At 40.9% G+C, this 20949-nt stretch overlaps 1 long non-coding RNA gene across 1 annotated transcript; it reads right to left on the bottom strand.

Moving 5' to 3' along the window:
- Nucleotides 1-9: 9 nt before the first annotated feature.
- Nucleotides 10-16274, bottom strand: LOC149747653 (uncharacterized). The gene is made up of 3 exons (XR_016387664.1): nucleotides 15743-16274; nucleotides 714-782; nucleotides 10-25 (listed from the first exon to the last, which is right to left on the bottom strand). It is a non-coding gene; the product is annotated as an uncharacterized LOC149747653 (long non-coding RNA).
- Nucleotides 16275-20949: the final 4675 nt, after the last annotated feature.

Below are 20949 nucleotides of genomic sequence, written 5' to 3' on the forward strand. Positions count from 1 at the left end.
CATCAGCTTCACGAGCACGAAGCCTCTATGAGTAAACGTAAGATTGTTGTTTTATTCTCGTGCATCCTTTTCACCTGCAGAAGAAGTTGTGATCTGCGATCACTGGCTCATATGAAATGCATGTAGGTGCCTTTCTAGCACCAAGGAGAATAAAGTTAAATTCTAACTTCTTCACGTGCCCTGAGCTACTGCGCCCCACCGGAAATAACCCTTAAAATATCTGTCTTGAAAAAAAAAAAAAAAAAAAAAAAAAAAATATCTGTCTTGTCTTACACGTTGAATTGTCTTTAAGGCCACTTCTAACACCGACAATTAAAAAGCTGACATTTTCTATTTTATGTTCTGAAAGGGCTTCTCCAACCCGACCATTTCCTTAAGAAGTATTCTGTATAACCAGGAAAATAGTTCCAATTCTCAGCTTAAGAGATACTGGTGAAGTGTCTCAGCAGTAGGTGCAGAACAGGCATCATTTGCCTTCCCTTAAAGGCTGGACCTCGGCTGTGGTCCCCCCTGTGACCCCCATGCCCCTTGCAGCCAATCCCAGATGGCCAATGACTTCTAAGGTCAGTGGGAAGCTCATTTCCCTGCAGTGTAGTCAGCTCTCAGTGAGAAGGACGACGGATCCAAACAGGGGTCATTTTGGTGGCAGTATTCCAATTTTTTGTACAAAGATGTATCAGAAAAATAAACTGTTTGAACTCTAGAATTATGACATTTCTTGGTTAGCCTGCTATTCGTTACGCCATCTTCAAATTCGTGGTCTTGAAAACAGTGTCAAATGCCTGTGAGAAAAAAGCAGGAAAAAGTGTTCTTTTGAATGCCATGGTTAAGTCTCTTATCACTGGAGCTGTATTCTCTTCAGGGGCATGGCATTCTCATAGCAGAATTATATTAAAAACTGTTGACTTTTACTGATGGGGGCATGTATTCACTCATTTCCCTCTTTAACACCTTATTCAGGCAGATCCCTTTGTTTTCCCCATTTCAGCGATGACAGAAATGGGGCACAGAGTGGCTGAATAGAAGCCCAGGTTTCTAAGTTAGTGAACTGCACAGGTGAGGTATCCAGGCAGGTAGCTGGTTCAGGAAGCTGTGTGTGTATCCACTCCCCCACAGGGTAGTCTGTTGACAGACTCTGTTCTTTTAGTGACATAACTCCTTGTGTTTAAATGAAAAGAACCTGTTTCTTCTGAACTTTCAAAAGAGATAATGTCCTCCCACAAAATGTGAGGTGGTGGGAATGGGTCCCCCAAATGCTCCTGTGTGGGCCCCTCAGTCACTAGGAGGGAAGGCTAGGGTTCAGACACCCTTTTAGGGCTCCATCCAGAGACCACCAGGAGCTTTGAGTGGGGAATGGGATTGGGGTGTTTTCCTCTGTGGGTGTGACTCTGAGAGAGTGTCAAATTGTGCTCACCTTCCATTCCCTCACACTGCTCTATCCAGCTGGAATTTAGTAGAAATGAATCACTTTTAGAGGGGAAAAGAAGATGGAGAAAAGAAAGTGTTTTTCTCCAGAGGACACTGTTCCCTGTGGCATGGCTGTCAGGGGGGAGATACATTTCCAGGGTATCTAGCCCAATATCTCCCCTACCACAGGTGTGGGATGTTTGTACTGTGGACCAACGTTCCGACAGAGATATCACTCACATACAGTCAGCCCTCCACATCCATGGGTTCTGCACCCACAGAGTCAGTCAACCAGATGGAAAATATTTGGAAAAAATTCCAGAAAGTTCCAAAAAACACTCCTTAAATTTGCCCCACACCAGCAACTATTTTACTTTGTATCTACGACTCTTTACGTAGCCTCTACATTGTACTAGGTATTATAAGAAATCGAGAGATGATTTAAAGTGTAGAGAGAATGTATGTAGGTTATGTGCCATTTTATATAAGGTACTTGAGCATTCCTGTATGTGGGAATCCTTGGGGTGTCCTTGAATCAGTCCCCCGTAGATCCCAAGAAATGTCTGTAGTGTAAGTTTCATCTTTTAAAAATGTATAAGTCATTGATTTTTAGGCCAGTGACAAAGTTGCGCAACCATCACCATGATCTTTTCCAGAATAATTTCATTTCTCCCCAGGGAAGCTCCCTACATAGTTCTTTCTTCCCCCCGGTGTTTGGAAACCACTAAAATCTACTTCTTGTTTCTATGGATTTGTTTATTCTGTATATTTCATATAAATGGGATTGCACAGAATGTGGCCTTTTCTATCAGGCTCCTTTCACTCAGTATAATATTCTCAAGGTTCATCCATGTTGTAGTATAAAATGGTGCATTTCTTTATATGACTGTATTATGCACCATTGTATGAAATACCACTTTTTAAAAAATCCATTCATGGGTGGATGTACATTTGGGTTTTGTCTACTATTGTGAATAATGCCGACGTGAACTCTCATGCCGAAATTTCAGTGTGGACGTGTGTTTTAATTTCTCAGGCATTTACCTACGAGTGAAACCCTGGGTCAATGGCAAGTCTATGTTTGATTTAGAAGAACTGCCAGACTGCCTTCCCCAGAAGCTGCACCATTTATATTCCCACCAGACTACGTTGGCAGCACGTGTGTATGCAGTTCTGATTCTCTGCACGTCCCCAGCACTTGTTACTGTCCTTGGTCCTTTTTAACACCTGCCAGGAACAGAGTCTGTAGTCTCAGCACGTCGCTCATTCACAGGAAGATTCACCTGCAACAAGGTCCCAGAAGCACAGTAGATGGAGACACGAGGTGAAGGGAAGAGGAGATCTGTGTTTCTCAACCTGAAAGATGATTCTGCCTGATACCCCAGCCCCCAGCACTGCTGCTCTTAGGGCTCCTCTGTCGATATGTGTGCAGTGACCCCCTGAGTGATACTGTAGGTCAAAGATCCCTGAGCTGAGACTGGGTGGGGCTGAGTGAGGACATAGGAGTGAAGTCCAAAAATAGAAGGAAACGGGAAGAGAAAAGATCCAGGATGAAAAATGACAAACACGAGGAATAGGAACTTCTAGTCAAGGTTGCATCACAGGCCACTGTCCCAGAGAGAGTGGAGGTCCCTGGAGCAGGAACAGGATGGGTTTCTTTGGACTAAAAGAGAAAGGGATCTGACCCCCATAGACAGAAGCAAGAAGCTCAGCCTGGGCCTGGAGGAAGAAATAGGGAGACAAAGTAGGATAAATTGGTCTTCAAGGGAACTTTCAACTAGGACTAAATTCCGAGAATAAACTTTCAAGATTTTTCATGTAGAGTTTGGCTTTGAGGAAAAGACACTAACTGCCAAGGGCCAGGAGTTTGGTTAAATTTACAGAGATCTTGGGCTGGTTCAAATAGAAACCATATCATACTCTTTCCCCCGTCTTTGAAAAGTGCTCCTGGCATGTAATAGACAAGGTTATGACACCCTGATGTCATTCAGTGTCGCAGAAGCCTCAGCAATTATCAGAAGATTTTGCAGGTCAGTAATTTCTAACTTATGTCTTTGGGAATTTTCTAAATATACACCAACATCATTGGTTCCAGGAATCCAGGAACCTATTAAAATTCAAGAGGCAATCACACCTTCAGAAAACATCTTGCTATTTCTAATACCTTTATCTGTTCATTAAGAACTAGTTTCTCTGTTTTCCTAAACCTTACTTCCTTGTGAAGGGCGTGAAGACTTGTCAGCATTATTAAGTTGCAAATCCTAGGGAGCATTTTATTTCTTCTTCCTTACCAAGTATGTGCCTGTCTGCAGGCAAGCTGATTAGGTGAGAAGATCCTTCAAGCATCCAACAATAGGATATCTGCCAATTACTATATTCTCTACAGATACGAATATAGATATGTACACATTGAATAACATCTGAATAGGGTTAATAAACTTTGCTTTAATTTTCTCAGAGGAGAACCAACTGCAGTGAGATATAACAAGATGTTAGTTAGGGAATTGGTCTCATACGTAGGTTTATCAAGGAAGACGGAGACAAATTCATAAAACCTCCCCCCTCCCCCCATTCCCACGTTTCCAGTTCCATCCAAGACAGTCATCCTAATCCATGCTTTCAATCAAATCCAAGGCTGTTCCTTGTTGATCTCTTATAAATCGCCACCCTGTTTCATCTTGGCACTCCTGTTCTGCTACCCAGAAAAACAAGTTCAGGCACTCCTTTTTTGTAGGACTGTCCCTGTTCCTTCTTGCTTTACCTGAAATAGGAATTTTCCCCATGACTTCATGTTCCGTGACCTTTTCTCAGGGACAGCTCCTTACTACCCTATCTCCATACCATGACGGCAGGAAACATGGTCTTCTCTTTCTTTTATTCCCACTGCCTTTACTAGCCGTTGTCCTTTCCCTGTCCCAAAGCCTTATTTTAAGTTCCTGGCCCTCCAGGTATTTCACCTTGTGCCCACCTACCAACTTGTATGTTACCCCTTAATACCCACTAAGTAATCTGTTGCCTCTCCACCTTTTAGGTTTTCCACTTCATCCCAACTGCTCCCAGTGTTGGGCAACTGGAAAACTTTCATTTTATTGGCAACAATTGAATTTATTCTTGTTTCATTTTACATCTCTATTCTAGTTGAATCTCCTCCTTTGTGAAAAAAAACAAAAACTTTTTTGACCCTTAAAAAAATTAGATCCATGACGTTTAATTCCTATTTGAAGATGTTCTATATATAAAGCAATATTAATTGTTGCTGATGCCTGTCTCTAGAGTACCAATGGAGACAGAAAGTTCTAGAGGGAAGAAGGAATTTGATTACATGGGATATGGTGTGCTGGGGATTTTATTTTGCTTCTCCAGTTTCACCCTTCACTGGCTCAACCTCCCCTGGCCCTAGGAGGCAGAGATGTAGGGAGACATAATCCAGGTCCTTCTCCTCTAGGGAACCTTGCATGTGGCCTGTGGGAGGAAGTGGGAGTAGACCCGCCGCTGGGTGAGTGCAGGGCGCTCGGTCACCCGGCTTCCTCTCAGCGAGGTTGCCCGGAGAAGGCTGCATTTCTTTACCAAAGGCCGCAGATCTTATCGGGCGGCTTTTCTGCAGCTACAGCTACCTTCTCTGGATTTTGGTCACCATTCCTGCCCTTGCCATGTGCGTCTAGGGGTGGCAATGTCCCCCCACTCTTGCTAGCCCTGGGATGCTTCACCATCCTTTCTTGGTTTCTCTTAGCCCTGACCATACTTTGTATAGTCCCTTTGTGAAACTTTCCTGAATTACCCAATTGGACTGTGTCATTTGTTTTCTGCTAGAGCCTTGACTATCACGGTAAGAAAATAGCTTTAGGAAAACCATCTTGGGATGGAATTTTTGGGATCAGGTTGGTCCCACATTGAGAAGAAATGTGCTGAGAGGAGATGGGGCACTGGTGCAAGGCACATGTAGCACCAAATTATCAGGGATGGAGGCAGGACGTGGAGTGCAGGTGTAAGACGGGTGTTGGGACATCGGAGGCTGTGGTGCTTAGTAGCTATTGCGACAAGTTGTGGGATCAGCTGCTTTGTTATGATGGGCGTGGGGAAGTCATTCGGCAGAAATCTGAGAAACAGTTTTCATGGATCTTGACAAATAAGTCCTAAAAGACACGTATATGCTTACAGTAGTAAGATGCTTAATCTTTCTAGGTCAGGAAAATGCAATTAATACAGCACAGTGAGATTAACAGCAGAAACGCTGACAGTTCTTAAAAACTAAGGATTGGTGTGATGTAGAAGAGGATTACTGATAAAACGCTGATGCAAATGTTTCTTAGTACAAGTAACTTGGTAATACTAGGCAGAATGCGGTTAAGATTCAGCAGTTCTCTATTTAAACATATACCCGTATACACTCCCATGCTGTGCTCAAGGAAACATGTATTGTGGGTTAATTGCAGTACTGTTGGCAGTGGCAAGAAGTAGAAACAACTTAGACATTTATTAATGGAATAATAAAGGAAATAAATACCCTAATTTTGTACAATGAACTATCCTACAGCAGTGAACATAAATGAGCCAGATATTCAAGTATCAGAAAGGGTAGGTCCTCAAACATAATATCTGGAGGAGAAAAAAGTACGTTGGCAAAGGAAGACTAGTTAACATTTGTGCATTATGGATGGGAAAGATGGGAGACTGATCATTGAAATGCTATCCTGGGAATGTAGGGGACATGCTTGCTGGAGATATGTAGAAATGTTGCTGGGTGTTATATAACACCTATTTGTGATAGATGATTAGCTGCGAGAGCCATCTGTTTCATGTGTCGTTTGTCTATAGAAACCCTGAGACACACTGACAATGTCTGTGGTTTGTCTTTCAGGCTGAGGTTTACCCAGATGAGGGCAGATTCTTCATCTGTTTCAGTATCCACTCTAGTCTAACCCCATTACACTTCTTAAAGTTTCCTGCTAAAGCCCAACAGTGATTTCCTAATAGCTTCCTGATGGCCCCCTTTTCAGTCTTTACAGTGAATTTGCTGAATGATTTGTCAGTTGTTGACTCCTCTTCCTTGAAATCCTATCTTCAGCTCTCCTCCCCAGCTCTGACCCAGAGGTAACATGGCCACCCTTAAGTGCAGGCTTTAGCTTTTCCTAGGGATCGACCACAGACACTCTCTCTATATTCTACCGGCTCATCCATCCACAGCAGTAACTTCAGTCTGGGAGATCCCTAGTGCATTTCTCTCAGCTTATGACCTGTCCCTTCCTTCCCACCCAGCTCTGTGCGCCATCCTCTCTCCCATCTCCCAGCTCTAGTGCCATTCATACAGATCTTCCCTCCAATTAATTGTAATTGCTATTTAACATTTGGGTTGATTGATATTTTATATTAACAAAGGTCTTATTAAATTCCTTAGTTAAAATTTTACTCTGTAACTTCCCATCTTATCAGTAAAATGACATTTCCTCCTATCTCTTCTGTTATGGGGCTCTCTTAACGCTTCAGTAGAATAAGTGTATCTTTGGAACACAGAGAGATCTTTCCCTGTGCGCCAAGGCTAGCAGTAAACAGGAACGATGGATGGTGGGCTGCTTATATTCGGATGAATGCTTCTTGAAGATTCAATTTGAATTAAGGGATGTTTACATAGTTTGTTTGACCATCATATCTGTAGGCTTTTTCAGTGATCCATTCTCCCTGCAGTGGGTTCTTAGTTACTTTCTATGGCTTAGTAGTGGGCTAAGTGATGGGTCTCTAACAGAGTGCTAGAAGCAGGGACATTTTTTCCTAATATTTTAACTCTTTAATTTATTTAAATATTCACTCTTTTTTAGATTCTTTTCTCATATAGGTTATCACAGAATATTGAGTAGAGTTCCCTGTGCTCTACAGCAGGTCCTTGTTGGTTATCTATCTTATATATAGTAGTGTGTGTATGTTTATCCCAAGCTCCCGATTTATCTCTCCCCCTCTGCCAGGTATCCCCTTTGGTAACCACAAGTTTGTGTTCGATGTCTGTAAGTCTGTTTCTGTTTTGTAAATAAGTACATTTGTACCATTTTTTTAAAATTAGATTCCACATTTGAGTGGAACCCTAGTTTGCCTCTTCCTGTGAAGCAACCAGTTAGGCAACAGAGCAACCTTCTGACATTCGTACCTGGGATGGTTAGAGAATCTCAGGATTCAACAATGTACAGATCTTCTTGCCTGGTTCATAGCGTTAAAAATAGCTGATACCATAACCTCAGAGAAGCAGGTGCTCAGATAACCACTGGCTCCAGAATCATAGAGTCTTGGAACTGAAAAGGCCCTTAGAAGCTAAATCAGCAGCAGGAATAAAATAAATTACAGAATATACTTAAAGGCTGAAAAGTCTACAAGCAAATTAAACATTCAGCAAAACAAACAGCACCAGTTCTTTAGTAGGTCTGCTGCGCTGTGGCCACTGCATGGGGCCAGCTTCAGGTCTCAGAGATGGGACGACAGCAGCATGGGGAAGGCACTCAAGAAAATCATTCGCTCCAACTGTCTGATTTGCAACCCAAGAAGATGAGGCCCAGAGAATTTTCTCAAGATTGCCCAGGAAATGGGACTAGTCACGTGACCTCAATCAGAGGGACACCAGGGACGTGGTCCCTTCTTCCCCAAACCTTTCCGGAGCCTGTAGCTCCACTGTTCCTTTCCTCTATTCCTCCAGCTCTCGCATCTTCTCCCTTCTCTCCCCTCCCCCTTATCTCTCTGTTTAAATCCCTCCACATTGGCTTCCTGCTCCTTCTACCCTTTTTTTATTGCCTGGTTGTACTGTAGAAATTTTTAGTATCCTTATGCTTATTAAATCAAGTATTCTGTTCTGAATCTTTTTTCATTTTCCAAGTGGATATGTTAAACATTTTATATTTATCTCTCTAAAAAAGAGTATATTAATTAAACTGCTTAGTGACCGTGCATTTCCTCTGTGATTTGAATACCAACCTCCACCCATCACACCCCCTAAAAAGAACCTTTTTCCCTTCCTGCCCCAGATGCTCCCTTTTGGATCTTAGCCCTGGAAATGTTCCTTTACTTTTAAACTCTCCAAATAAGACTCTATTGTATACACAAACCTCTGATAATAGGAGCACATCATGTTCACTATTTCCTGCTCTCAGCATCACTCAGTACACAGGTTGAAAACCTAAAACTAACAGCGCACCTGTACATAACTCCCACGTGTCTAGTTATTTCCTGGGGAAGACTTTCTTTGAGAAGCTGAACTTTGCCTCCCAACCCCACTAACACAAACACTGTGGACTGCAGTCTCTAAGGAATATGGAAATGGAGAGGGCGGTGCCAGGGTAGGGTGGAGGTGATTTGTTGAGAGACCGAGAAACCCAGGAAGCAGATCAGCCCTGGTAAGTCAAACAAACAGGTATGTTCTAAAATTCAGGGCTGGAGGTTATCAGAGGAGGGTTTAATGTGGTTCCACAGATGCATCAAATATATGTAGTTTTAGCACCACGGATGTCCCATTTCATTTCAGACCCAATCTCCCACCACTCTAGTGAAAGGCAGCTGAATGAAAGTTAGGGGCTGTAGATGGCAAAAGAGTTATTTCCTAGGATAAAGGATAATTAGCAGAGGGTTCCCATATACCCTTGTCTCCTCCTCACACAGTTTCCCCTATTATTAACATCTGGTATTATTGTGGTACGTTTGTGACATTCAACGAATCGGTATTAATATATTATTAAATAAACTCCATAGTTTACATTAGGGTTCATTCCAATTGCTCCTTGCTAATATACAGGAAAGAAAGAATTGACTTCAGTATATATATAGTACAAAACATCATTCTTGATACATTCTAACGTTTAAAGCAAGCCACAGGGGAAGAGACTACAGAAGGTATGAATATCAGGAGGTTTACTGGGGGCCACCAGTGTAAGAAATCACAACATTGGAGAAGTAATTTATACACATGAACTACTAGGGAACCACAAGAGCCTTCTTCCATTCATGCCCTAACTTGCGTGGAACTGGTGAAGCCCTACAAGAAATATTTCAAGTCAATTTCTACCGTGGGCAGAGGGAAGCTTTGTGGTGGAGGTCCTAATGCCAATGCCCAAATCCTCTCCGGGTGCAAGAAACTAGGATTTGCAATATATTTTCCAGGTGCTTCTTGACTGTGTCAGGGCCACTAAAATTTAGTAACTTTTTCCAGGTTTGTAAATTCTGCCTGAAAGAGTATTATTTTTTAAAAAATTAAACTTAAGCCTAACACCCTTTGGAGATGTATTTTAAACTAAGTATTTTGAAGAGGAAGAATAAAATATGAAAGACCAGTCTACTCTATTGTAAGACATTGTATAGGTAGAGTAATCATGACCATGTGGTATTTTTGACAAAGTAGATTTTCGACAAAGGTTTAAAAGCAATTCCATGGAAAAAGGATAGTGTTTTCAACAAATGACGATGGGGAAATTGGACATCCGTAGGACACACCTCTCAAAAATAAAGGAAAGAATCTTGACTTAAACCTCATATAAAAATTAACTGAAAATGGATTATAGTCTTAAATGTAGATATAAAACTATAGAACTTTAAAAAAAAGAAAACATTTGGGATGTAGGGCTAGGCAAAAATTTCTCAGACTTGACATCAAAAGCATAATCCATAAAAGGAAAAAAACTGAACCTCATCAGAATTTAAAACTTTTGCTCTGTGAAAGTCCATATGAAGGAGATGAAAAGACAAGGTATCCAATTCAGTAGTTTCTAGAATATATTAACACCTCTCAAAGCTCAACATTAAAAAACAACCCAATTAGAAAATGGGCAAAGACATGAAAGGACATTTCAAGGAAAAGCATATGCAAAGAGCAAATAAGCGCATGAAATGATGTTCCATATCATTAACAGTTAGGGAAACGTAAACAAAGACTGCAAACAGATATCACTACATACCTATCAGGACGCCTGAAATAAAAGTAGCAACAACACCAAACACTGGTAAGGATATGGAGAGCTAGATCATTTATACATTGCCGGTGGAATGCAAAATGGCACAGCCACTCTTGAAAACCAGTTTGGCAGTCTCTTAGAAAAAAAAAAAATAAACCCTAAACTAAACATGAACTTGCCATGTGACCCAGAAATTGGCATTTATCCCAGAGAAGTGAAAACTTATGTTCGCCTAAAAACTCGTGCATAAATATTTATAGCAGCTTTATTCGTAATATCTACCAACTGTAAACGACCCAGATGTCCTTCAACCAGTGAGTGGTTAAACATACTGTGGTACACCCATATGACGGGTATTACTCAGGAATAAAAGGGACCGAACTATTGATAAATGCAACAACCTGGATGAAACTCCAGTGAAAAATGGCAATTCCCAAAGATTTATGTGCTGTATGATCCCATTTATATGACATGATTGAAATGACAAAACTACAGAAGTGGATAACAGATTAGTGGTTACCAGCATTTACGGATGAGACTGGGGTGGAGTGAGTATGATTTTAAAAGGGCAGCATGGGGAATCCTTGTGGTGGTGGAAATATTCTGTATCTTGACTTTGTTAAGGTTAACATCCTGGTTGTGACATTGTACTATAGTTTTGCAGGATGTTATCATTTCAAGAAACTGGGTAAAGGATACACAGAATCTATGTTATTTCTTACCACTGCATGTGAGTGAACCTACAATTACCTCAAAATAAAAACGGTTAATTGGGAGATTGGGATTGACATATACACACAACTATATATAAAATAGATAACGACTAAGAACCTACTGTATAGCACAGGGAACCCTACTCAATACTCTGTAACGATCTATATGGGAACAGAATCTAAAAAAGAGTGGATATATGTATATGTATAACTGATTCACTTTGCTGTACAGCACAAACTAACACAACATTATAAAGGAACTATACTCCAATAAAAATTAATTTAAAAATACAACACTATTACCGATGTATAGTGAAATGCTCAAATCAGTCAGTTTAATCAGTTCTGATCAGTGCATGCACATATGCAACCGATACCCCTATCAAGAAATGAAGCATTTCTATTGCTCCAAAAAGCCTCTTCACGCCCCTTCCCAGTCAACCTCCCCCTAGAGGTACAACCACTGTTTTGATTTTTGTTACCACATGCACTTGCCTATATATTAGTTTTTGTTTTCTGTTTTGGCCTGGCTTCTTCCACTGAGCATAATCCTTTTCAGATTGATCCAGCGATGTGTGTACCACCAGTAGTTTGTTCCTTTTGAATGCTGTGTAGTGTTCCAGTGTACGGATGCACCATAGTTTGTTTATACTTTCTCCTCTCGATGGACTTCGAGTGCTTAGCTCTTATGTTTAAAGCTGCCATCAACATTCCGGTACAAGGCTTATTGTGGACATTTGTTTTCATTTCCCTTGGATAAATACCTTGGAGAGGAATTGTTAGATCCTAGCCGAGATACCTGTTTAACTTTTTAAGAATCCAGCACTTTTCCCAGAGTGCTTGTGCCGCTTGACATTCCCGCCAGCAGCCTAGGAGACAGCCTCGTCAATATTTCGGGTAGTCGCTCTTTTTTATTTACTCATTCTAATGGCTGTGAAGTGGTATGTCTTTGTGTTTTAATTTGCATTTCTCTGATGATTAATGATGCTGAACACTTTGTTATATACTTTCTGGCCATTCATACATATCCTTCAGTGAAGTGCTTGTACAAATACTTTGTCCATTTGATTCATCCTTAACTTTTTGGGTTGTAGTTCTTTGTGTATTCTATATACAAACACCTTTCCAGGTATGTGCCTTGTGAATATTTCCCTCCAACCTGTGGTTTGCCCAGTTTCTTAATAGTGTCTTTTGATGAGACATACAATTTTTAAAAACAATTTCTTTTAAAAAACCTATTCTCTCTTAGTTCACGTTTCAAGTAGTGAATTCCTCTTGACTTATTGTAAGTGTACAGACTAAAGTATCGAGGCCTATCCAAGACTTGAAATATCCACCTTCTGGTACTTAGAGTTGCTTCTTGTTGTTGAAAGGCTCTTTGTGCATCCTGGAATATAAGTGCATCCTGGAATATAAGACAGTAGCATTCTTGATTATTTTTCTTGGGTCTGTGCTTCACACTCTTCCCATCTTGTTGCAACTGGGTCTTTGTCAAGAGCTATTCTGACTAAGTGGAAAGCGCTGTAGGTGTTGTTTGAAAGCTCTTGATTGTCAAGTGATGTGGATTCTTTTGAAAGAGTTGCTTTATGGATGGGAAAGTAAGTGTTTAGTGTTTCATTGAAAGAGTCCTGTCTTTTTAAAAATGTCCCAAAAGAAGACTGAAACTTTGGCAAAAAATGGAGGTTGGTTGTGGGGATTACATTCGAAGGATTTGGGAAGCCTGGGAGGTGGGAAATTATGAATCACAGCAAAATGTACTTGTTGCAATATTATTCTCCCTTTATGTTACTAATCACGTGTGGTTCCAACCTCAACTGACGGTTGGTGAAGAAGCCTTGTGTATGTTCTTGGTCGGGATTTTCTTCAGTTTTCCAAACTAGCCCTTCCAAACCTTCATCTCTTGCCTCATCCCAACCTGAAGTGCATCCCTTTCACCTCCACTCAATAAAAAGATGAACAGTTTAGTTTCACAAATGGTTATTGCATACTTACTAAATGTCAGGCATTTAGCAAAAGACGTAGTCCCTGACCACGAGGAATGAACAATCTCGACAAAACGTTTGACCCTTATATGTGCAAATTTATTTAAATACGTAACCATCCTCTCTTACTCCACTCTTGTGTTGGGGCAGGGACGGCTAGCCACTTGTCCATTTTTTTCTTCCCTTTAGTACATAAATTTAGTACCCTGAGTCACATCAGGCTGCTTTGCGGACCTTTCTTAATTCTGTGTCTAGTTCAAATAAATGTCAGTAAATTTATCTGTTTACTACAGTCTCTCAAGAAAAAGTCAGAGAGGTGGGGTTGCCAGATAAAACACAGAACACCCAGTTAAATTTGAATTTCAGATAAACAATGAAAACGTTTTTTAGTGTAAATATGAATTCTACATAGTATAAATATTTCCCATACAATATTTAGGATATATTTATACTAGAAAATTATTCACTGTTTACCTGAACTTTGTCAAATGTCACAATTTTACGTCAAGGAAGGGTTCTTCTCGAATTTGTTCTGCAGCGCCTTGCATCCTAGATCCTTCGCTTGGAACACCATTCAAGCACACTTTACTAAGATCACTTATGCCCTCCTAGTTACCTCCAGGTTCCTTCTTGAAATTCTCCTCCTTGAACTTCTGAAGAAGGCTATCAGGTACGGGGGACACTAGTGGGTACCTGCCCAAGGTGAGGGAGAGGGAGAGGTAGAAACCCCGCCTGTGCTCTGCCCTCCAGCCCATGCTCCGTGTCCGAGGCTAGGAGGCCCACCCTCTCACCTCACCCGAGGCCCAAAAAATATTGAGATAAAGTAGAAGGATTCAGGCAGATGGAGAACCAAATATGTATGGCAGATAAAGATTGGATGAAAGCCAGGATTAAGTATGAGCCAACAATGGGTTTTCCGATCCTGGTCCTGAGAATGAGAGAGAGATGTACAACCTAATCACAAGGGTTACTGCACTCTCAGTGTGGGGTGCTGCCCCAGGAAAACCTAGGCCAGGAGGAATACACTAGAATAGGGGCTTCAGTCAAACAGCTAGTGCCCACGTAAGGAAACTGGAGGGCAGCTCTTCTCCCAAACCCACCAGCAGGCTGTGTCATGGGTTAGACGTGTTGGACCCCTCTTGTGAGCTACTTCAAATTCTGTCTCCCCACCTCTGAATCTAGACGCTAGTGAGCTACCAGTTCTGCACAGGCTTTAAGTAACTTTGTGCATGGCACCCTGACAGCACCTCCTCTCCCTTTGCTTCTAGCTCCAGGGCTTTTCCGATGCTTTGGTGTGGGATGTGCATGCTTGATGCTCACTCCAGAGCAACCTGAGGGAACTCCCATGGGACCATCCTTGACCAGTGGGGAGGAAAGCCAGTAGATAAGTGCTTCCTTCATTTTTCCTCTGGGTGGACAGTTCTGAGATACATGTTATAAGATTCCTCCAAAGGTCCATGGGGTCATGTACCAGTGGCCTGCTTACAACAACCGTTGTTTTAGCTTCCTCTTTCCCTGCTTCACTCCCCCTTCTCTTCTGCTTCTATTCCCTGAGATAATTTCCCAAATAGACTACATGCATGCAAGACTTGGAGAAGTGAGGGAAAGAGTAAAGAGAAGCACAGAGGGTTATGCTAATGGATGTCCTTCCATCTGGAAGGAAAGCTCAAAAGGAGTGAAAGAACGGCCCCTCCAATTGGGAAAATGACAGAGGGGCAATCTAGACCAAGGATGAAGAAGACCTTCTCTGATCAGCCCAATTCTCAGATAGCAAGAAAGCTAAGAAAATCATCATTTTCTTCTCGAATCTCAAAATAGAAGAGAATAAGGACCTACTGTATAGCACAGGGAACTTTACTCAATATCTTGTAATAACCTATAATGGAAAATAATCTGAAAAAGAATGTCTACATATACACATATATGTGTATATATCTATATACACATATTTATACCTGAGTCACTATGCTGTACACCTGAAACTACACAACATTGTAAATCAACTATACTTCAACAACAAAAAAAGAGTTGAGAACAAGATGAAGAGGTGGAGAATCAGCCCTAAGCAGGGATAGGATGATTCCAAATGACAGAAACCCCCAACTGGAATGGATTCACATCAGGAAACACTTGCTCTGAGCAGAGAAAGACGGGGCAGATTTGGGACTCTTTTTAGTTCTGTGCTGTTGGTTGAATACAAGTATTTTTATGAGAATCTTATGGGCACAGTGGATAGCAGGGCCATAATTTTAAACCTAATTTTTCTAGTCTGTGTCTTCCAGACCGGTTTAATTTTGACTAAGAGAGGACATGTCGCAGGCCGAGGATGAAGAGAAAAATCCCTGGCTGTGAAGGGCTTTCTCATGTCGTTAAGAGCAGTGCAGTCTGCCTTTACCGTTTAAGTTTGGGCAGTGGTATCAACCTGGGATGTTACACGAACAAGTGGGCCGTGTGTTACACAGACAGGAGGAGCCCTGGGGAAGCTGTGCTTGATTCACAGAGCTGATTCTGGCTACTGGGAACCCCAAGCATTTTTTTGCCTCTAGCTTTCATCCCTACCCCCGCCCCCCATCTCTAGCCTCTCTTACCTGGTACTGAATCATACCTCCTAACTCACTTGAGATGGGGTGGCTTGTGGCTCTTAGCAAGCTTTTAAACCAAAACCACAGAATAACTCCTGCTTGAGCTCATTCCTGGGTTCTTTTTATGGGACATGAATTACCTGCCAGCAGACGGCTGAAGCTCCGCAGTGCTGAAGCTTCCGCAAGAGAGCTCGGAAGATCTCGGGATGAAGTGCCTCGGACCAGGCAGCGTGGGTCATGGCGGGAGTCGTTCCTGCTGAGAAGCTCTGTGCCATGCACGTGACCCAGACGACCCTTCGAACGTTGAGTGTGGCACTGACAGCTTGCATGAGTTCAAGTGATTATTTTGAGAAAGACAGCTTATTTTCTTGAACAGAGGTTAGGCTCGACAATGCTTCCCCATTAGCAAAGCTGAAGGAGGTTAGGGACTCAGTGCTTCTCCACAAAGCACTGGCCATCCTGAGAGCCTCCTGAACGCAGCTCTGGGTGGCTTTTAAAGGATTTCCTCCTCAGAGCTGTACTTTCTGCCCAGCAGGTGTAGACTTGAATCACTAAGGACGCAAATGGAAAGGGAGAGGCAGAAAGTAAAGGCTTTATATTTCCTCTTCAGAGACGCAGCTGCCATCTCTCCTGCCAGACTGTCCTCCTCACCACCGAAAAGCAACAAGGGTAAAGAGAAGTAGTTCTGTGCTTTATAATTTCAGCTCGCTTCTTGTCAAAGGGGAACAGATAAAAGCAGTAAAATATGGCATTGGGACAGGTTTGCAATGAGCCAAAATGAGGGGCCAGCTTATTCTTGAACTGAGGGGGGCTTTTTGTTAATATATACATACATTAACATATCTGAGTATCACTGATAGTGTGCATTTTAAAATCCTTGAGGCAGGCTAAATTGACTTCAAATCCCTGATTTGTTTAGCAAAACAGAACTCTGTTGCTATTTTCTACTTACTCCCTAGTAACTCATTCAAAACAGAGCTGGTCATGTAGGGTTGAGGCCTCTGTGTGACGAATCACTTCTTAGAGGATCTTCACTCCACTGGACTGGCCTTATTAATAACTTTATGTGTTGGGAAGAATTCCTTTACTTTCCTGGGTCTCAGCTTCTTCTTACGGCTTTAAAATTAGTCTCTTAAGAATGGGTGCATTCTGTAAATGCATGTAAAGTCTCGTGGTTTATGTTTGTGTGATGGGGTGACCATTCTGAAGTTCCTACTACTTCTAGGATCAATGAGCATATTATCAAATGAAGTCTGAAGGACGGAGCATGAGAGTAAAAGATTAGCCCTGGTTTAGGGAAGGGGAAGGAGGCACTAGAAAAATTAATTCTTGTGAAATGGTTAAGAACCTACACAGGCTCTGTGCCAGGTTGTAAGAACTTGGTGTCTTAGCCACCCTTGGAGATGTACTTCTCCCAAAAGGACAGACCCAGGCCCTGTGTCTTCTTGCAATCCTTTAGTTGTCAATATCCCCTTCTAAGACATGTTCTCTCCTCTTGTTTCCTGAACAAAAACCCCCCTTCTCAACCTAGAAGAGTTGGAGCCTTGGGCATCCTTTTTTTTCTCTTTTTTTTCTCCCATGACAGCTTCCAGATGACACATCTCTTTTGCTTGGGAGGGATTTTTCTACCTTAAAAGCAGGCAGAAAGGTACATTAAAGGAACATTTCTGCAATTCTTTCTCTTTGAGACTCAATTTCAAGTCCTTCTATGTCTAAGGACACTTCTAACTTGCCCTCACTGACTGGGTGAAGGCTTCCCTGGGTTCCAAGCATCTTTGGTGGGATCCCATGTGCCTTGGGGCTTCTGTGTTCTATGGGTTCCTCTTTCCTGAAACTGACTGGATAATATTAATTAGACCAGAAATAGTAAAATATTTAGAATGTCACTGTTGCTAATACATATTGATTCCTGGGTGATTTTGCAAGACACTGATAATTTCACAGGTAAATTTTCCTTGCTCTCAAGGAATGTTAAATCTAGTAATGAAAACTAGAATAGTCAACAAACAAGAATTCTGTAAATTCATCTACACATACCTGTGTACACGCAGACAGTCACCCAGGTTTGGAGGAAATTGTCAATTAAGGTTACTGCATAAAATCAGTTGAATATAAGAATAATACAGAGACTGTTGTGGAAAAACTCCTCTAACAGTTAGGAAGGCAGAATTTTGGAAAATAAATGAAGAAAGTAGAGTTCTCAAGTGCTAGGTTAATGATAGTTAAAACTGTCTTGCAAATAAACGTGTCAAATAACAAAGTTCATGAATTGATTCTAATTATGTATTTCTAATATTTTTTAAAGAAAAACCTGAGCCTAGAGTTTTCCTTCTTGGTTCTGTGATCTAAATGCTTGAAAAGCTATAAGATCTAACTGTGAAGTGAGGCAAATAATACTGTATTTATTAACCACCAAATATCTGATTATGCCTATTAATGCTTTATATTTTGGACAAATTTCTTAATTATTCTGGTAAGATGCTATCATTATAAAATAGGGATAATAATCATAGTACAATAAAAATAAGATCATTTTCTCTCAAATAAAAGCTTATATGAATAGTGTATGGTGGCATGTGGGAAGAGCCTAGGCTTCAGAAGAGATGGACCCACATTTACATGATGGCTCCCCCAATTGTATTGTATGAATTCCCAAGCCCTCATTGCCTCATCTGCAAAACTAGGGTAACGTCGGCCATTCCGCAAGGCAGATTCTGAGTAATGTATGTATGGTGATGGGCATAGACGTGAGCCCTGTGATACAGTCACTTCCTTTACAAAGAAATTTCCACACAGGTGGGTAAGGGAGTGTGTGTGAGACTACGCCCCTTAGCAGTGTTTGTGATGGTGTGGACAGGGAGGCCATTGGGTGTCTGTCACTGGGGAGTGGACGCACCAAATGTGGTGAAAGCACAAAAACTCCTGGAAAACATGCTGTGAAGACTGTTGAAATGACAACAAAGGATTTAGAATATGATGTCAGCTTAGTTGATAAAGCATCAGCAGAGTTTGAGAAGACTGAATCCAGTTTTGAAAGAAATTCTACTGTGGGTAAAATGCTATCAAACAGCAGTGCGTTCTACAGAGAACTTGTTCATGAAAGGAAGGGTCCAACGATGTGGCAAACTTCACTGTTGTCGTATTTTAAGAAGTTGCCATGGCCGCCCCAGCCTTCAGCATCCAACACCCTAATCAGTCAGCAGCCATCGACAAGGAGGCAAGACCGTCCACCAGAAAAAAGATTACGACTGACCGAAGACTCAGATGATGGTTAGCATTTTTTAGCAATAAAGTATTTTTTAATTATGATACGTATATTTTGGTTTTTTTAGACATAATGCTATTTCACACTTAATAGACTGCTGTGTAGCATGAACATAACTCATATGCACTGGGAAACCCAAACATTCCTGGGACCCGTTTTGTCGTGACATTCGATTTATTGCGGTGGTCTGGAACTGAACCCGAAATATCTCTGAGGCCTATACCTGTATAGGCAATGAAACTACAAGAGTAAGCAATAAGGAGAACAATGATTAAGACACAAGTAAGAGACATGACATTTATTTGCTTCCAATTTTAATTAATAATTTTATCTCAGTCATGATTGCTTAGGTCAGAAGCTGACACTGGTATTTCTAAAATTGGTTAGGACTTCTGATCTAGGAAGAAACACAGAAGAAATAAAAGAAGAAGGACAAAATGAGGCAAATACCTTGGATTTATGCCGCTCCTCTGAGGAGCTGAGAACACTTCCTGCCCTGACCAGCCTTCATTTCATGGTCTGTCTCTCTATCCCTATCTGTCTCTCTCTGAGTCTCTGTCTGTCTCTGACCATTTTAAACAAACAGTGACAGCATATGAATTTGATTTCCAGCGATCCCTACTTCAGTTATAATGTTCGTTTTGTTATATTATCGCTGTATGTGAGTTAATAAAGTACTAGTTAAAGTGAGGAAGGATGTTTGAAGCTATATAAGTTTCTCCTTTAGCATACAGATTGTAGAGATAATTCGGAGAATTTGTTTTTCATATAGTTCTTTTTTTGCAACAGGCTCTAGTAGAATCTGTAAATAAGAATCTATATACTCAGTCTTGTTATATTATTATATATTGTTATAATATATTACAAGGTCACTATTTATTATGTGTATTATATTATTATTGTCATATACTTTGCCAAGCTAGGGAATTGGGTAGGACTACTTAGGCGTATAGACAAGAAGAAGCGGTGGGAAAACTCAGTCAAATTCTTTTCTCAAAGCACTTTTTCATCAAGACTGTACTAAGGCAGTTTATTCCCTAGTAATACTGACGATCACGTCCACTTTAGTTGAGGCCATATCATTTTTCAGGGTAAAAGTTCATTTCAGTTACAAGTTATATGGTATTTTTATAGAATATAGGGATTGGGATGGGAAAGAGAATTTTCAAGTACATGATTTATTCAGGCCCTAAATGTCCTATTTTTAATCATACTTTTTAAATACCTATCATCCAGTAGCATAAAGTGGGCACGGCTACCCATTGACAAAATATAGAATCAGACAAGGTTAGGGAGGATTAGGAACAATGAATGACACCGCTGCATAAAGACTGGATTTCACTTTAATGAAGCATTGTCATAGCCTCTGGGTAAGAATAAGAGAAAAGTGCTTCTGGGTAAAGTATCTTGTCAGGGAGCCCGCTCTTCCTCGTTGCTCATTCCACCCCGACATACAGAATTGAAAGGGTATCAAAAGGAATCTTGCTCATTTAAGACAGAATGTGCACATACTTTCATTTTATGTGTCAAAAATAAAACAAAAATTCTTCATACTGTGTTATTACTTTGCTTCCGTTAATCACAGCAATTCTATTGAATAAAAACTGAGTTTTCTCTGCTTCATAGCTGGAAACTGCTAGATGCAAAGATGTAGAAGTTTAAAAAATTTTTTAAAAATAGAGTTAGGCTCAAAGAATAAGTAGGCGGAAACCCTGGACAACAAAAATGTCCTCCTGAGGGAATTCTTCAGTGAACTTGAACCTGAGGATTCTTCAAAGTTATCAAATCATTAGAAAACACCCAACTGTAGGATGGTGGGCAGAAATATGAATACGAGATAAAATTCAAATTTATTCCTTTTTGGTTGACACAATGATTTAATTTTAATGAAAAGCAGTGTGTTTGTTTCAAGAGCTTGCATGAGTTAAGCATTGCATGCCATACAGTGATGAAGCAGAGTGCTTGAGAGAACACGCGCTTAGCATAAATCTACGATAAATACACTGTATACTAGCGGGGTGCCTTCTATTTTAGTGGGCTTTTTAAAGTCATAGATTCCTTTTAGAATCTGATGAAAGCTAT

Source organism: Delphinapterus leucas, chromosome 14 (genome assembly GCF_059928025.1).
Source record: "Delphinapterus leucas isolate spDelLeu-1000000601 "Yukka" chromosome 14, BTC_Dleu_Yukka2, whole genome shotgun sequence".
NCBI classification, from domain to species: domain Eukaryota; kingdom Metazoa; phylum Chordata; class Mammalia; order Artiodactyla; family Monodontidae; genus Delphinapterus; species Delphinapterus leucas.